The 13,178-nt window shown below is 41.0% G+C and overlaps 1 long non-coding RNA gene across 1 annotated transcript; it reads left to right on the forward strand.

Annotated features, from left to right (window-relative positions):
* The first annotated feature begins 649 nt into the window (after positions 1 to 649).
* Positions 650 to 1,890, forward strand: LOC145796861 (uncharacterized). Its single transcript, XR_014337478.1, has 2 exons — positions 650 to 1,350; positions 1,452 to 1,890. It is a non-coding gene; the product is annotated as an uncharacterized LOC145796861 (long non-coding RNA).
* Positions 1,891 to 13,178: the final 11,288 nt, after the last annotated feature.

A 13,178-nucleotide genomic window follows, 5' to 3' on the forward strand; every position in this document is an offset into this window, starting at 1 on the left:
TAGAGAGTTTATGAAGCAAATAAATTGGACTGTTCTTTTCATCAAATAAGGGTCCAATGGTGGGGTTTTGGCTAAATTTCTCTTTACTTAATGGGTTTGTGATGGTCAGAACAAATAACTTCTACAGTTGTGTTTTAGTGTTCTTCAATATTCTTAAATTTTACATAATTGTAAGTGTTCTGAGAATCTTGAATTTTAATTTTTTTTTTTTGCCAAATATACTTTTCATAGAAAAAAAAAAAAAAATCCATTATGTTATAGTAGGTTCCTTTGTTTTTTTTTTTTTTTTTTTTTGGGGGGGGTGTTGTAAGTTTATATTGAATTTTTTATATAAAAAATTATGTAGCATAAAACGTGTACAATTATTTAGGCTTAGACTTAAAAAGTGGGAGATTTTTTTTTTTTCCTATTTGATTTGGACTATGTCAACCTATGTCAAAATATAAGTTTTTAATTTTTTAGTTTTGTTTATAAAAACCTTCAATAATATTTATATTTTGTGTTTTTATATATAATAAGCCAATTAGAAAATCAAAGTTATTATTGTACTCTATTAATCAAAGTATGCATAACAACATAAAATTCTAATTTAATCAATACATGGTTAGCAAATTAATTTTTGCATGTGTCTTATATATTTGTTTTGCAGAATTTGCAGTATCTTCAGTCTCATGTTACCAAATTAAGACTTTATATGAATTTTGTTTACAATTTTTTTTAAGTTAAGGTTAGTAAATATTGTATTTTTTTTTAAATGTACAAATTTTAATATACATATATTTTATTTATCAAATAAATTAATATCAAATGTTACCTTACACGGTCATACATATGATTTATATGCGCATTATTAGAAAATTTAATGTGAATTTCACATTATAATTTCAAACGAGTTTGTACACATATTGTGTGTGTCCGACTACTAATATATATCTATACTATTATTAAAAGCCAACAGAAACTTTGGTGTCCTGAAGTCTCTCTTAGAATTTTTTTTTCAATTTTCCTAAAATAGTCATAACTTCTTAAATAATTATATTATTTTTATACTAATATCAATGTATAGTTAAGGGTAACATGATAAATTCAAACCAATCAACCAATTCCACCACCCCATGTTTCCAAACTACACAGCAGTTCTAAATCAGTTTTAAATTCTCTTTTGAATGACTGAAACCTCAAGAGAGAGAGAGAGAGATCAGATCTGGTGAAGCAGAGATTGGAGAATGAAAGGCTTCATCAACAATGGAGATTTCATAAAATCATCAACAATCCTAAAGATTTAAGGTCTCATTTTCATATCACTCGCTTTCTTCTACTTGGGCAAGCACTAGTCCGATGGTTCTCACGGTAATATACTATACACTCTGTGTTTCTCACTCTTCCGTTTTTCATACTCAAATGTATGTTGAGGCTTGATTTGATTTTCTCATAATAATAATGTTAAGCAGATTGGAAGTGGCTTTATAAACGTGGGTAGAGAAAGAGGTGTGGATGGGTATGATGTGAAGTTGCAGAATGGCCATGACAATGAAGGACGCATCGAAGAGGTGATGATGTTCAAAACCAATCCTGCAACCAATGATTGGATTCCTAGCATTGAAGACCATCAAGTGTAGTGTTGAATCATCAGATCTATCAAGTTTTGAACAAAAAATTTGTTTTTTTATACCATTATTTTGTATTATCAGGCGATCTATATGTCCTATGCGAAGCTGAATCGGAGCAAGAGTGGTTAGATCGGAATTGAATGAAACTTGAATGCTACTGTGTGCATTATGGGTTGGACAGGAGATAATAATGACGGATAAGGATAAGTTTGGTGGAAAGATTAAAGAATTTTTTGCAAGTGGTTATCAATTTAATTTAATGGGATTGTTCTTATCCAAATCATTGTTTTGCTTCCTTTTCTCATTTGATAACATTATTTAATCGGATTGGTTTTCTTTTATTAAAAAAGATTAGGTTTTCTGTTTTGGGAGCTTTTTTGATAAATCCATTTTCTAAGAGCTTTATTCCATCCAACCCATATTCTTTTTAACTATTCCATTAGGTCCAATTTGAGATAAGAAGACCAAAATACCCTTTTCATCTACTTATGTTCCATTTAGTTCACATTATTTTCTTATGTTTCAATAAGTCCTATGGGTGACATAATTACCAAAATACCCTTAATGTGAATGTTCACAACGTCAATATAAATGTTTATATCGTCAATATGTAGGGGCCTGGCTCATGTCGATCCTCGTGGGTGCCGGGAAAAATTCGAGTCGGGCCGGGCTGACCCACAAGCCAAAAAAATAGGCCCGACCCGGCTGGTTGATAATATGAATATTCACATTGACAAGTTAACATTCACATTGATAGGAGTGTAAAATTGGAGTGCGGCCCGTGGGCGGCCCGAAACCAGCCTGTCGCCCGCGACGGGCCTGTTCACAATATGAATATTCACATTGACATATTAACATTAACATTAACATTGACAAAAGTGTAAAATTGGCCCATGACCCGTAGGCAGCCCGAAGCCCGGGCCCGGCCAGTTGACAATGTGAATATTCACATTGATATGCTAACATTCACATTGATAGGAGTGTAAAATTAGCCCGCGGCCTGTGGCCGGCCTAAAACCCGCCTGCGGCTCGTGGGCTGCCCTGGGCGGGCCCTGCCCGACCCGTTGATAATGCAAATATTCACATTGACATGTTAACATTCACATTGATAAGAGTATAAAATTAGCCCACGCCTAGTGGCTGCCCGAAACTAGCCCACGTCCAGTGGGCGGCCCGGGGCGGGCCCGACCCGGCCTGTTGACAATGTGAATATTCACATTGACATATTAACATTCACATTGATAAGAGTGTAAAATTAACTCGCATCCCATGGGCGGCCCGGGGCGAGCCCGGTTCGGCCCGTTGACAATGTGAATATTCACATTGGCATATTAACATTCACATTGATAGGAGTGTAAAATTGGCCCGTGGGCGGCCCGAAGCCCGCCCGCTGCCCAAGGCGGGCCCGGCCCGGCTCGTTGACAATGTAAATATTCACATTGACATATTAACATTAACATTGATAAGAGTGTAAAATTAGCCCGTGACCCGTGGGCAGCCCGAAGCCCGGCGCCGGGCCGACGCGAGCCCGGCCCGTTGACAACGTGAATATTCACATTGACATGTTAACATTTACATTGATAAGAGTGTAACATTAGCCCGTGCCCTGTGGCTGCCCGAAACACACCCACGGCCCGTAGGCGGCCCGAGGCGGGCCCGGCTCGGCCTGTTGACAATGTGAATATTCACATTGACATGTTAACATTCACATTGATAAGAGTATAAAATTGACTCGCGTCCCATGGGCGGCCCGGGGTGGCCCGGGTTTGGGTCTGGGCCTACCTCGGGCCGCTGGCGAGCTTCGGGCAGCGGACAAGTTTTACACTCCTATCAATGTTAATCTTAACATGTCAATATGAATATTTATATTGTCACGGGTCGGGCCAAGCCCGCCTCGGGCTGCGATCGGGCTTCGGGCCGCCCACGGGCTGCGGGCCAATTTTACACTCCTATCAATGTGAATGTTAACATGTCAATGTGAATATTCACATTGTCAACAAGCCGGGCCGGGCCCGCCTCGGGCCGCCCACGGGCCGTGGACGGGTTTCGGGCAGCCACGGGGCGCGAGCTAATTTTACACTTCTATCAATGTGCATGTTAACCTGTCAATGTGAATATTCACATTGTCACGGGTCAGGCCAAGCCTGCTTCGGGCTTCGGGCCGCCCACGGTCTGCTGGCCAATTTTACACTCTTATCAATGTGAATGTTAACATGTTAATGTGAATATTCACATTGTTAACGGGCCGGGCCGGGCTCGCCCCGGGCCGCGAGCAGGATTTTCGCCGTCCATGGGCCGTGGGCCAATTTTATACTCTTACCAATGTGAATGTTAACATGTCAATGTGAATATTCACATTGTCAACGGGCCGGACCGGGCCCGCCCTGGGCCGCCCATGGGCCGCGGGCGGGTTTCGCCCCGCCACGGGATGAGGGCCAATTTTAGACTCCTATTAATGTGAATGTTAACATGTCAATGTGAATATTCACATTGTCAACGGGCCGGGTCGGGCCGAGTCGGGCCCGCCCTAGGCTGCTGTCTAGTTTTATACTCTTATCAATGTGAATATTAACATGTCAATGTGAACATTCACATTGTCAACAGGCCGGGCCGAGCCCGCCCACGAGCCGTGGGCGGGTTTCGGGCAGTTACGAGGCGCGGGCTAATTTTACACTCCTATCAATGTGAATGTTAACATGTCAATGTGAATATTCACATTGTCAATGGGCCGGGCTGGGCCCGCCCCGGGCTGCGGGCGGGATTTTGGCCGCCCATGGGCCGCGGCCCAATTTTATACTCTTATCAATGTGAATGTTAACATGTCAATGTGAATATTTACATTGTCAACAGGCCGGACCGGGCCCGCCCCGGGCCGCCCATGGGCCGCGGGCAGGTTTCACGCCGCCACGGGACGGGGGCCAATTTTGCACTCCTATTAATGTGAATTTTAACATGTCAATGTGAATATTTACATTGTCAACGGGCCGGGCCCGCCCTGGCTCTCGAGCGGGTTTTGGACCGCCCACGGGCCAATTTACATTCCTACAAATGTGAATTTTAAAATATGAATGTTCACATCATTAAATTGCTAATCGTTGAAAAAATATTTATAAGGGTATCAAAATTAAATATAAGGGCATAAGTGTCCAAGAAAATAGTGTAAATCAAGAAAATGGACTTTATGGAATAAAACTATACATACATGGGACTAAATGGGTTAAAAAATTCATTCATGGACTTCTTGGGTTAAAACACTTCTAAATTGGACTTATCAATAAAAATCCCTTCTGTTTTTTTTAGAGGTTTATATAATTATCATAAATTCTAATTATGCAATTGAATATATAAATAAAAAATTAAAAAAATAAATAAATTGAATGCGGATGTATTAAAATTTTTATCAATTGAGTTTCCAAATGAGTTTACACACGTATCGCGTGTGCCCGGCCGCTAGTATATATATATATATATATATATGTATATAAATACTCACAAACCCAGAAATTTGCAATGAAAAAAAATACATACATGAGAAGATCAACATTGATGATCGTCTTTGGCGATGATGATCTGAAAGATCTCATTCTTTAATTGAATCTTTACCGTCGGCGAAAGATCTTGAATTGAAAGATCTAGTTCTTAAATAATCTCCGTCAAAGATCTCCATATCGACATTATCGGCAAAGAAAAAAAAAATCTCCATCAAATTGAAAGTGCAATCAAGAGTTATGCAAAAGCAATGTTAGTGGATGAAGCAATCTCTCTATTAAAAATCCTCATTTCAATTGTGTTAATTGGATAGGATGTGACCCTCGCAACTGTCCCTCATGATGTGTCAAAACAGCATCGTTTCAAAACTTACTCTTTTTTTTTCTTTTTTTTTTCAGTTCACCTTCTTTTGTTTTGTTTTGTTTTGATTCGAAAAAATTTCATTCAAGAAAGCCAAACGGCACTTACAAGAGTTCATCCAATTCAAAACTTACACCAAACAAAGTGAAAATAAAGCGAAAAGCACGAAGGAGAGAAAATTATGAAAATATTCTGATGTACATTTTGTACTCGTGCTCGTACAACGAAGTAATATCGATCATAAAAGTTCAACAATAGAGCATGTCCGAAATAAATCATAGATCCCAACCACAAAAAGTGTAAGCTTAACAGGCCCACACTGATGGATTCTAAATAACCAAATAAACAGTAGAACAAAATATAACAGAAACCAAAAAAACACTAACAAACCCACAACCAAACAAACTACCGGCAGCAAGGTGGCAAATCAAGCAGTGGTGAAGGCAGAAAGGAAGGGAGACTGAGCTAGTGGAGAAAAAGAAGATCTAGGGAAACATCTAACAGATTTGGGGAAGAAGGCGATGATGGCTGAAATACGAGGTGGACGAGGAGGCAGCACCGACAGGAGGCAGAGAAGAGGCATGACAGTGGATTTGTGAAAGCCACCGTCAGAGTTAAAATGGAGGAGAGAAAGAAACACGTCACGAAAGAAACCCTAAATCCTAAATATAAGCAAATATGTTCAACTTCATTAACAACTTTGTAGAGATTTATATTATTTCTCAGATTCTCACAAGTACAATGCTAAAACACAATTAAGTTTATCATTTTTTATTAAATTTAATGGCTAAAATATCCATTTTTCATCGATTTTTCTTAACAGAAATAGTTGAATAGTTTAGATTGAAAACAAATTGAAAGTTTACAATTTAAATTGACAAATTTATACCCAATTTGAGTTTTCTATACTTTTTTTTTATTGTCTTTTAACATATCTACCTACTACTATTATAAAAGTGTGAAGAGACTGCCATATTTTTCACTTTTTAAAATTTCAATTTTATCCTCTCAAATCTACTATATTTTCTAAAAGTCATCGAGAACCTCAAATATTTTATTAAACTTTTGTCTTTAGTAATTTTTTTAAAATTTATTTCACCTGCTGTTGTTCTGCAGAGCTGGTGTTGTTTGAAATAATGTAATTTTTTGTTTATTCTTTTAAAAGTACTCTACTTACAAAAAAAAAAAATTAATATAACAATTTTATATGTCTATATATAAACATGGATACATATAAATAAATTAAATTAAAATTTTACTCATATTAATATTAATTTAAGTTACACTTTCACAGTATGATATAGTTAAAATTATTTTTCTACATTGTAAACGTCACAACATACTTTAAAATAAATTTTAGGGTAAATTATAAATAAATCCCTTAAAATTTACTTAAAATGCGAATCGTTCTCTATAATTTTAGAAATTACATTTTGCTCTTTCAAATTTATAATCGCATAACAAACAACCCATTTAATAAATCATTAAGTCAACTAACATCTTTTAATAATGCCAAAATTACATTTCAATTAACAATTTTGGTAATTTTATTATTGCATATGAGAGTAATTAAAAAAAAAAAATTTTGTTAATTTTGTAAAAGTAGAAATTTTTGACATGTGAGAACCCGCATTTAATTATTCTATAATAATAATAATAATAATAATAATAATAATAATAATAATTTTACATCATCATAAGACGTCAATAATAAATTAATTTTATCCTAAGTTTATTTAAAATATATATTAGTGTATAGGTTAATTTTAAACCAATTTCAATCACTAACAAAAACGTTGTTAGGAATAACAATTTTGTGGGTATTCAATATTTATTGTTTATAATTTAATTTAATGATGATTTAATATAATAATTATTTTTACTAAATATCTTAATTAAAAACCTAAATTAATTAATTTTAAGAAACTGACACGAATAAAAAAAATAAAAAAAAATGAAATTTGGTGGCAGTGTGGATGATTAATCACCCAACACTTGAATGCATCTGAGAGGGTAATTTTTGGGAAAAATTGGGCCGAGCTGCGAGTTGGGCTTTGAGGCCCAAAACGCGAAGGACTAAGTAAAAAGGCCGTAAAGGATACTCCGGCCCGGGAGAGCAAGGTTACTCCGGCCTTGGGGAGACAAAGTTACTCCAGCCCAAGGAGGTGAAATTACTTCGGCTCACAAATGATAAAGTTACTTCGGTTAGAAGATTGTAAATGTACTTCAGTCTGGGGGCAACCTGAAGTTAGACCGGCCTTGAAGTTGTATCGACCTTAGAGGTATACCGGTTTGGGAGTTATACCGGTCGAGAGTCGTTGGTTCGGTCCAAACACACCATAGGTTGAACAGATGAGAAACCGATATAAGGGAGAGTAAAGGGAAGGGCTGAACTAAGGATAGTTCGGCCTACTTTACTTCGGTCAAATGGTAGTTCGGCCATGGAGAAAACCATCCCACTTGGTTTAAGCAGTGGGGGAGGGTGTAAAAGGATAAGCATTATCCTTAGGAGTATGAATCCTAGGAGGACTCTGCATGGAGAAATACAAGTCCTACCAGGATTGTGCCACGGGAAACTTATAAAAGCCCACAAACATCACCTTGGAGGAGGTAATTGAACACAATTCTTTTTGAGAGCATAAAACTTTGTCTATTTGTCAAGCTTACTGACTTAGGCATCGGAGAGGTTTCCGGCACACACCCGCCGGCTAGCTCACGTTTGTGTTTTCAGGTGATAAAGCGACGTCGTACGGAGGAGCGTGGACTTGGTCAACAGGATTATACGAGGAGAATTATTTCCTCCCCGTACAGCATCCATGTAATAGTAGGGAAATAGGCTCATTAAATATCTTGGAATTGAAAGATATGATGGGTCTTATTAGAATCATAAGGACAGAGAGAGGGAGAGAGAGAGAGAGCCTCAGTCAAATGATGAACTCCTATATATATATATACATATGCTTGCATTCTTCTTTGATCATAGAAAAGAAAAGAAAAATTATGTGAGCATGCTAAGTAAGAAGAAGAATAGTAGATGTGGGGATATATTTTCTGAATACCAACACGTGGCATGGTGACGCCGACGTGTCAGCCGAGGTGCCACGTGCCCTGGTAGATAAGCCGAGGTAATCTCGGAGAAGCCGAGGTCATCTCCGAAGATATCGGAATCCGAGATAAGGGGTAAGAGTCCTAAGGCAAAGAGGGGACTTAACCAAGATAAGGATAAAGCTCTTAGGGAGTTTATCTTTATCTCTTGAAGAGTCCAGAGTAAACAGTAAATTGGAGCTCATAGAAGTCATACTTCTAGTGGGACTTGGATTGAGTATATTATAAAAGAGAGGTACCCCCGTGGGTCTAAGGTATGTAATTTATACTTTGAGTATTCAGTTTAGTACTTGATTATCTTTGAGAGATATACTGACTTGATCGTCGGAGTGCCCCCGGGTGGAAGAACCACCGCCGGAGCTTTTTCTTTCTGTTTCAGGTTGTTTAAGCCATCTATTCTGCTTGTGCTCTCCAGCTGATCACTAAACGGGCAGTGTGGTCAGATTTTCACCCACACAATTTGGCGCCGTCTGTGGGAACGAAGGAAGAATAGATGGCCAGTAACGGACAGCAGGAAAATATTGGGGATGACGCTCCCACTGGGAGTGGCAGACCAATTGACCTTGACATCGAAGGAGACAACCACAATGCAGAAGCCCGTGACCAGGGTCATAGAGAGAACGACGTCATCCCAGAAGGCGACACGTCAAAAAGAACAAACCAAGGAAAGTACTACAATGAAGATAACCTCCAGGTATGGAGGGACAGGTGCCTACGGAGGGATGAGGAAGTAAAAGAACTGGCGAACAAGTTGTCAGACCTTCAGTCAGTCGTCAACTTCATGATGCAGAATAATGTTATGCAGCCACCATACCCGCTGCAAGATACGCCGATGCCAGCAACCAACACCCAGAAGGGTGGAAGAAAAACAATCCCCGAGGTCCCTCAGCATACCAGGAGCGGAAGGCATTCTCATCGGCCTTCCAGGGAAGTCGGACGGGAAAAGCCGAGGCAAGAAGAGTCCCAAAGGACACACCACATGAAGAATCCAGGCCCCAAAGAACATCGACATGTTCAGGGGCAAGTACTCCACTTTGACACAACCCATGAAGAAAGGTCCAAACGGACCCACCACGAGGCCGAAAGCAGTATACCAAAAAGACTAAAATCTAAAGACAGCCGAGCTCCAGGGAGGAGCAAAGAAGACTTAAGGGACTACCTCAAGAGGAGGCAACAGAATGCAGAAGCCGAGGTAAACTCCCCAGTAAAACCGAAGACAGCCTTCTCGGTGGAACTGGACAAATTCGAACCGCCCAAGAGATTCAGTATGCCGAGGTTTCAAATCTATGATGGTAAGTCAGATCCAAACTTTCATGTTGGGCTATACCTAAATTCAATGGCATTATATAGCGGGAACGAGCCGTTGCTCTGCAAAGTATTCCCCTCATCCTTTGGGGAAATTGCATCTGATTGGTTCCATAAGTTACCAAAAGGAAGCATAAAGACATGGGAAGGCTTGGCCGAGATGTTTGTGGCCAGGTTCGTGACCAACAAGCTGCAACCCCTGAGGGTTGATGCTTTGATGGCTCTAAGAATCACCAAGGAAGAAGGCCTTAGGGCCTATGCGAAGAGGTACTACGAGGTATTCAACCGAATACCCGAATGCAACCAGGAAGTAGCAGTCGTATCCTTCAAGAACGGCCTGAAAGATGACTGCCCACTACGGAAATCTTTGGCAAAAACATTGCCAAAAAGCATGGAAGAACTCATGGCAAGAATTGAGAAATACGCCAGGGCCGAGGAAGATACATCGGGAAACAAGGAGGTGAAACAAGAAAAGGGAAACGGCTCGCCACAACAATGGACCGACCAAACAAGAAATAGAATTGAGAAATAAACAGGCGGTAACAACGGTATTCCGGATCCCAATCCATAAAATCTTAGATCGGATTCGAAATCAACCTTATTTCAGGGCTCCAGCAAGAGCACCGGGGGAATTCATGGGAAGGAACGTTGGTAGACGTTGTGCCTACCACAATGAAGAAGGGCATCCAACTCAAGGTTGCAGAGCCTTAAAAGCACACTTGGAAGACCTGGTAAGACAAGGCCTTCTGAGGGACCTGGTCGATGAGGCCAGAACAAGGGAAGAGCAGGCAAGGTTGCTTCAAGCACCAGCAGCACCCCCTCCCCCAGCACAGCCACCACAAGCAGGAGAACCAAGGGTGGTTAATGTGATCCACTCCAGGGTCAACGAAAACGAAGTCAGAGGAGAAACCCAGAGGGTAAGACATTTACAGCATATCTACCAAGTCGGGGAAAAGAGACATCGGCCAGAAGAATGCCAAGGGCCAATGATAGCCTTTACTGAAGCCGACCTAGAACTGGTCCAACATCCGCATAATGATGCCTTGGTAGTATCCCTCCAGGTTGGGGAGTGCCAAGTAAAACGCATCCTAATAGATCAAGGCAGCTCCTGTGACATCATGTATGTCAGATGTTACAAAGAGCTAGGCCTTCACCCCGATGACCTAGAACAATCAAGCGGCCCGATGGTCGGCTTTAATGGAACACCGACATGGCCACTGGGTGCAACAAGCCTAGAAGTACAAGCCGGCACTAAGAAGATCAGGACGAAATTCCTGGTAATTGACACACCCTCATCATACAACATCATTTTGGGAAGGCCGTGGTTGCATGCAATGGGGGCAGTTCCCTCAACGTTGCATCAACTACTCCGGTTCCCAACAGAGCATGGGATTGAAGAAGTTAGAGGGGATCAACTACAAGCCAAAACTTGCTCCATGGCAGCAATAAAATCCACCTGTAGTATATGGGAGCCAAAGAAAGCAGAAGTTGAAGATGAGGACATGGAAGTCCTAGAAGATGTCGGGAAAGAACCAGCCGAGAAAAGCGAAGAGGCACTAAAGAAAATCCTCGTCCAGGAGGGCGACGAAGAACGATTTTTTCTTCTCGGCTCAGGCTTAGCTAGAGAAGAGGAAAAAGAGCTGGAAGATTTTTTAAGGGCAAACATAGAGGCATTCGCCTGGACACCTTATGAAATGCCTGGCATTGACCCCGAGGTCACCTGCCACAGCCTGAATGTCGACAGATCGACAAAACCTGCGATTCAACGAGCCAGAAGGCCGACGTTAATGCACGTCGAAGCAGTAGAAGAAGAGGTAGATAGACTCCTTGAAGCCAGAGCCATCCGAGAAGTTCAGTACCCAACATGGCTGTCCAACACAGTAGTAGTAAAAAAGAAGAATGGCAAGTGGAGGGTTTGTGTAGACTTTACCAGCCTCAACAAAGCTTGCCCCAAAGACAGCTTTCCTCTGCCCAAAATCGACCAACTGGTAGACGCCACTTCGGGACATGAAAGGATGAGTTTTTTAGATGCATACAGAGGGTACCACCAGATTGCTATGTACCCACCGGATGAGGAGAAGACCGCGTTCATCACCCCGAAAGGCCTGTACTGTTACAAGGTAATGCCTTTTGGGCTGAAAAACGCAGGAGCAACCTATCAGAGGTTAGTGACAAAGATGTTTAAACATCTAATTGGCAAAACGGTAAAAGTTTACATCGATGACATGGTCGTAAAGACCAAGAAATCAGAAGGTCATCTTGCCGACCTAAAAGAGGTCTTTGACATACTCAAAAGATATCGGCTCCGACTCAACGCCTCGAAGTGTGCCTTCGGAGTTGGGTCAGGAAAATTTCTAGGATATCTGGTAACAAGAAAAGGCATTGAGGCCAGCCCAGACCAAATCAAGGCCATCCTGGAACTACAGAGTCCGACATCGGCAAAGCAAGTTCAAGTACTCACTGGAAGGGCCGCAGCCCTAAACCGATTCGTCAGCAGAAGCTCAGACAAGTGCAGACCCTTCTTTAACCTGGTAAAAAAAGTCACAGACTTCCTATGGACAGAAGAATGCGAAGCTGCCTTAGCCGACCTAAAAAAATACTTGACCACAACCCCGGTCCTTTCTAACCCAATTCCAGGGGAGGAATTGTTTTTATACTTAGCAGTCTCTGAGCACGCGGTCAGTGCAGTGCTAATCCGTGAGGAAAAAGGGGAGCAGCAGGCTGTCTACTATGTAAGTAAGACTCTGGCTGACGCAGAAACAAGATACCTACCACTGGAAAAATTAATGCTAGCCTTGGTAATGGCTTCAAAGAAATTGAGCCATTACTTTCAGGCACACAAAATTGTGGTCCTAACAGAGCACCCGCTGAAATCCTTATTACATCAAGGAGACTTAACAGGAAGGATAGCAAAATGGGCAGTAACACTAGGCCAGTTTGACCTAGAATTTAGGCCAAGAACAGCAATAAAGGGCCAAGTTTTGGCCGACTTCGTCGCAGAACTCACACCTGAAGCCATAACACCTCGGGCTCCGTCGAGCCAAGATGAGAATCGCCCCGACAAGCAAAAAGAATCCCAGTCAAAGACAAAAAAGCAAGAGAAAGAAAAGCTCAGACCATGCAGCATCTACATCGGCGATTCATTCAGATTATTCGTCGATGGAAGTTCAAACCGCCAGGGAGCAGGAGCAGGAGTACTGCTGATATCTCCAGATGGAGAAATTATAGAACAGTCCATCCGTCTGGGGTTCAAAGCCTCTAATAATGAAGCAGAATATGAAGCATTAATTGCAGGGCTAAAGCTAGCAG

The sequence above is a fragment of the Camellia sinensis genome, chromosome 8, assembly GCF_055761805.1.
Source record: "Camellia sinensis isolate YWXY chromosome 8, ASM5576180v1, whole genome shotgun sequence".
In the NCBI taxonomy this organism is placed as follows: domain Eukaryota; kingdom Viridiplantae; phylum Streptophyta; class Magnoliopsida; order Ericales; family Theaceae; genus Camellia; species Camellia sinensis.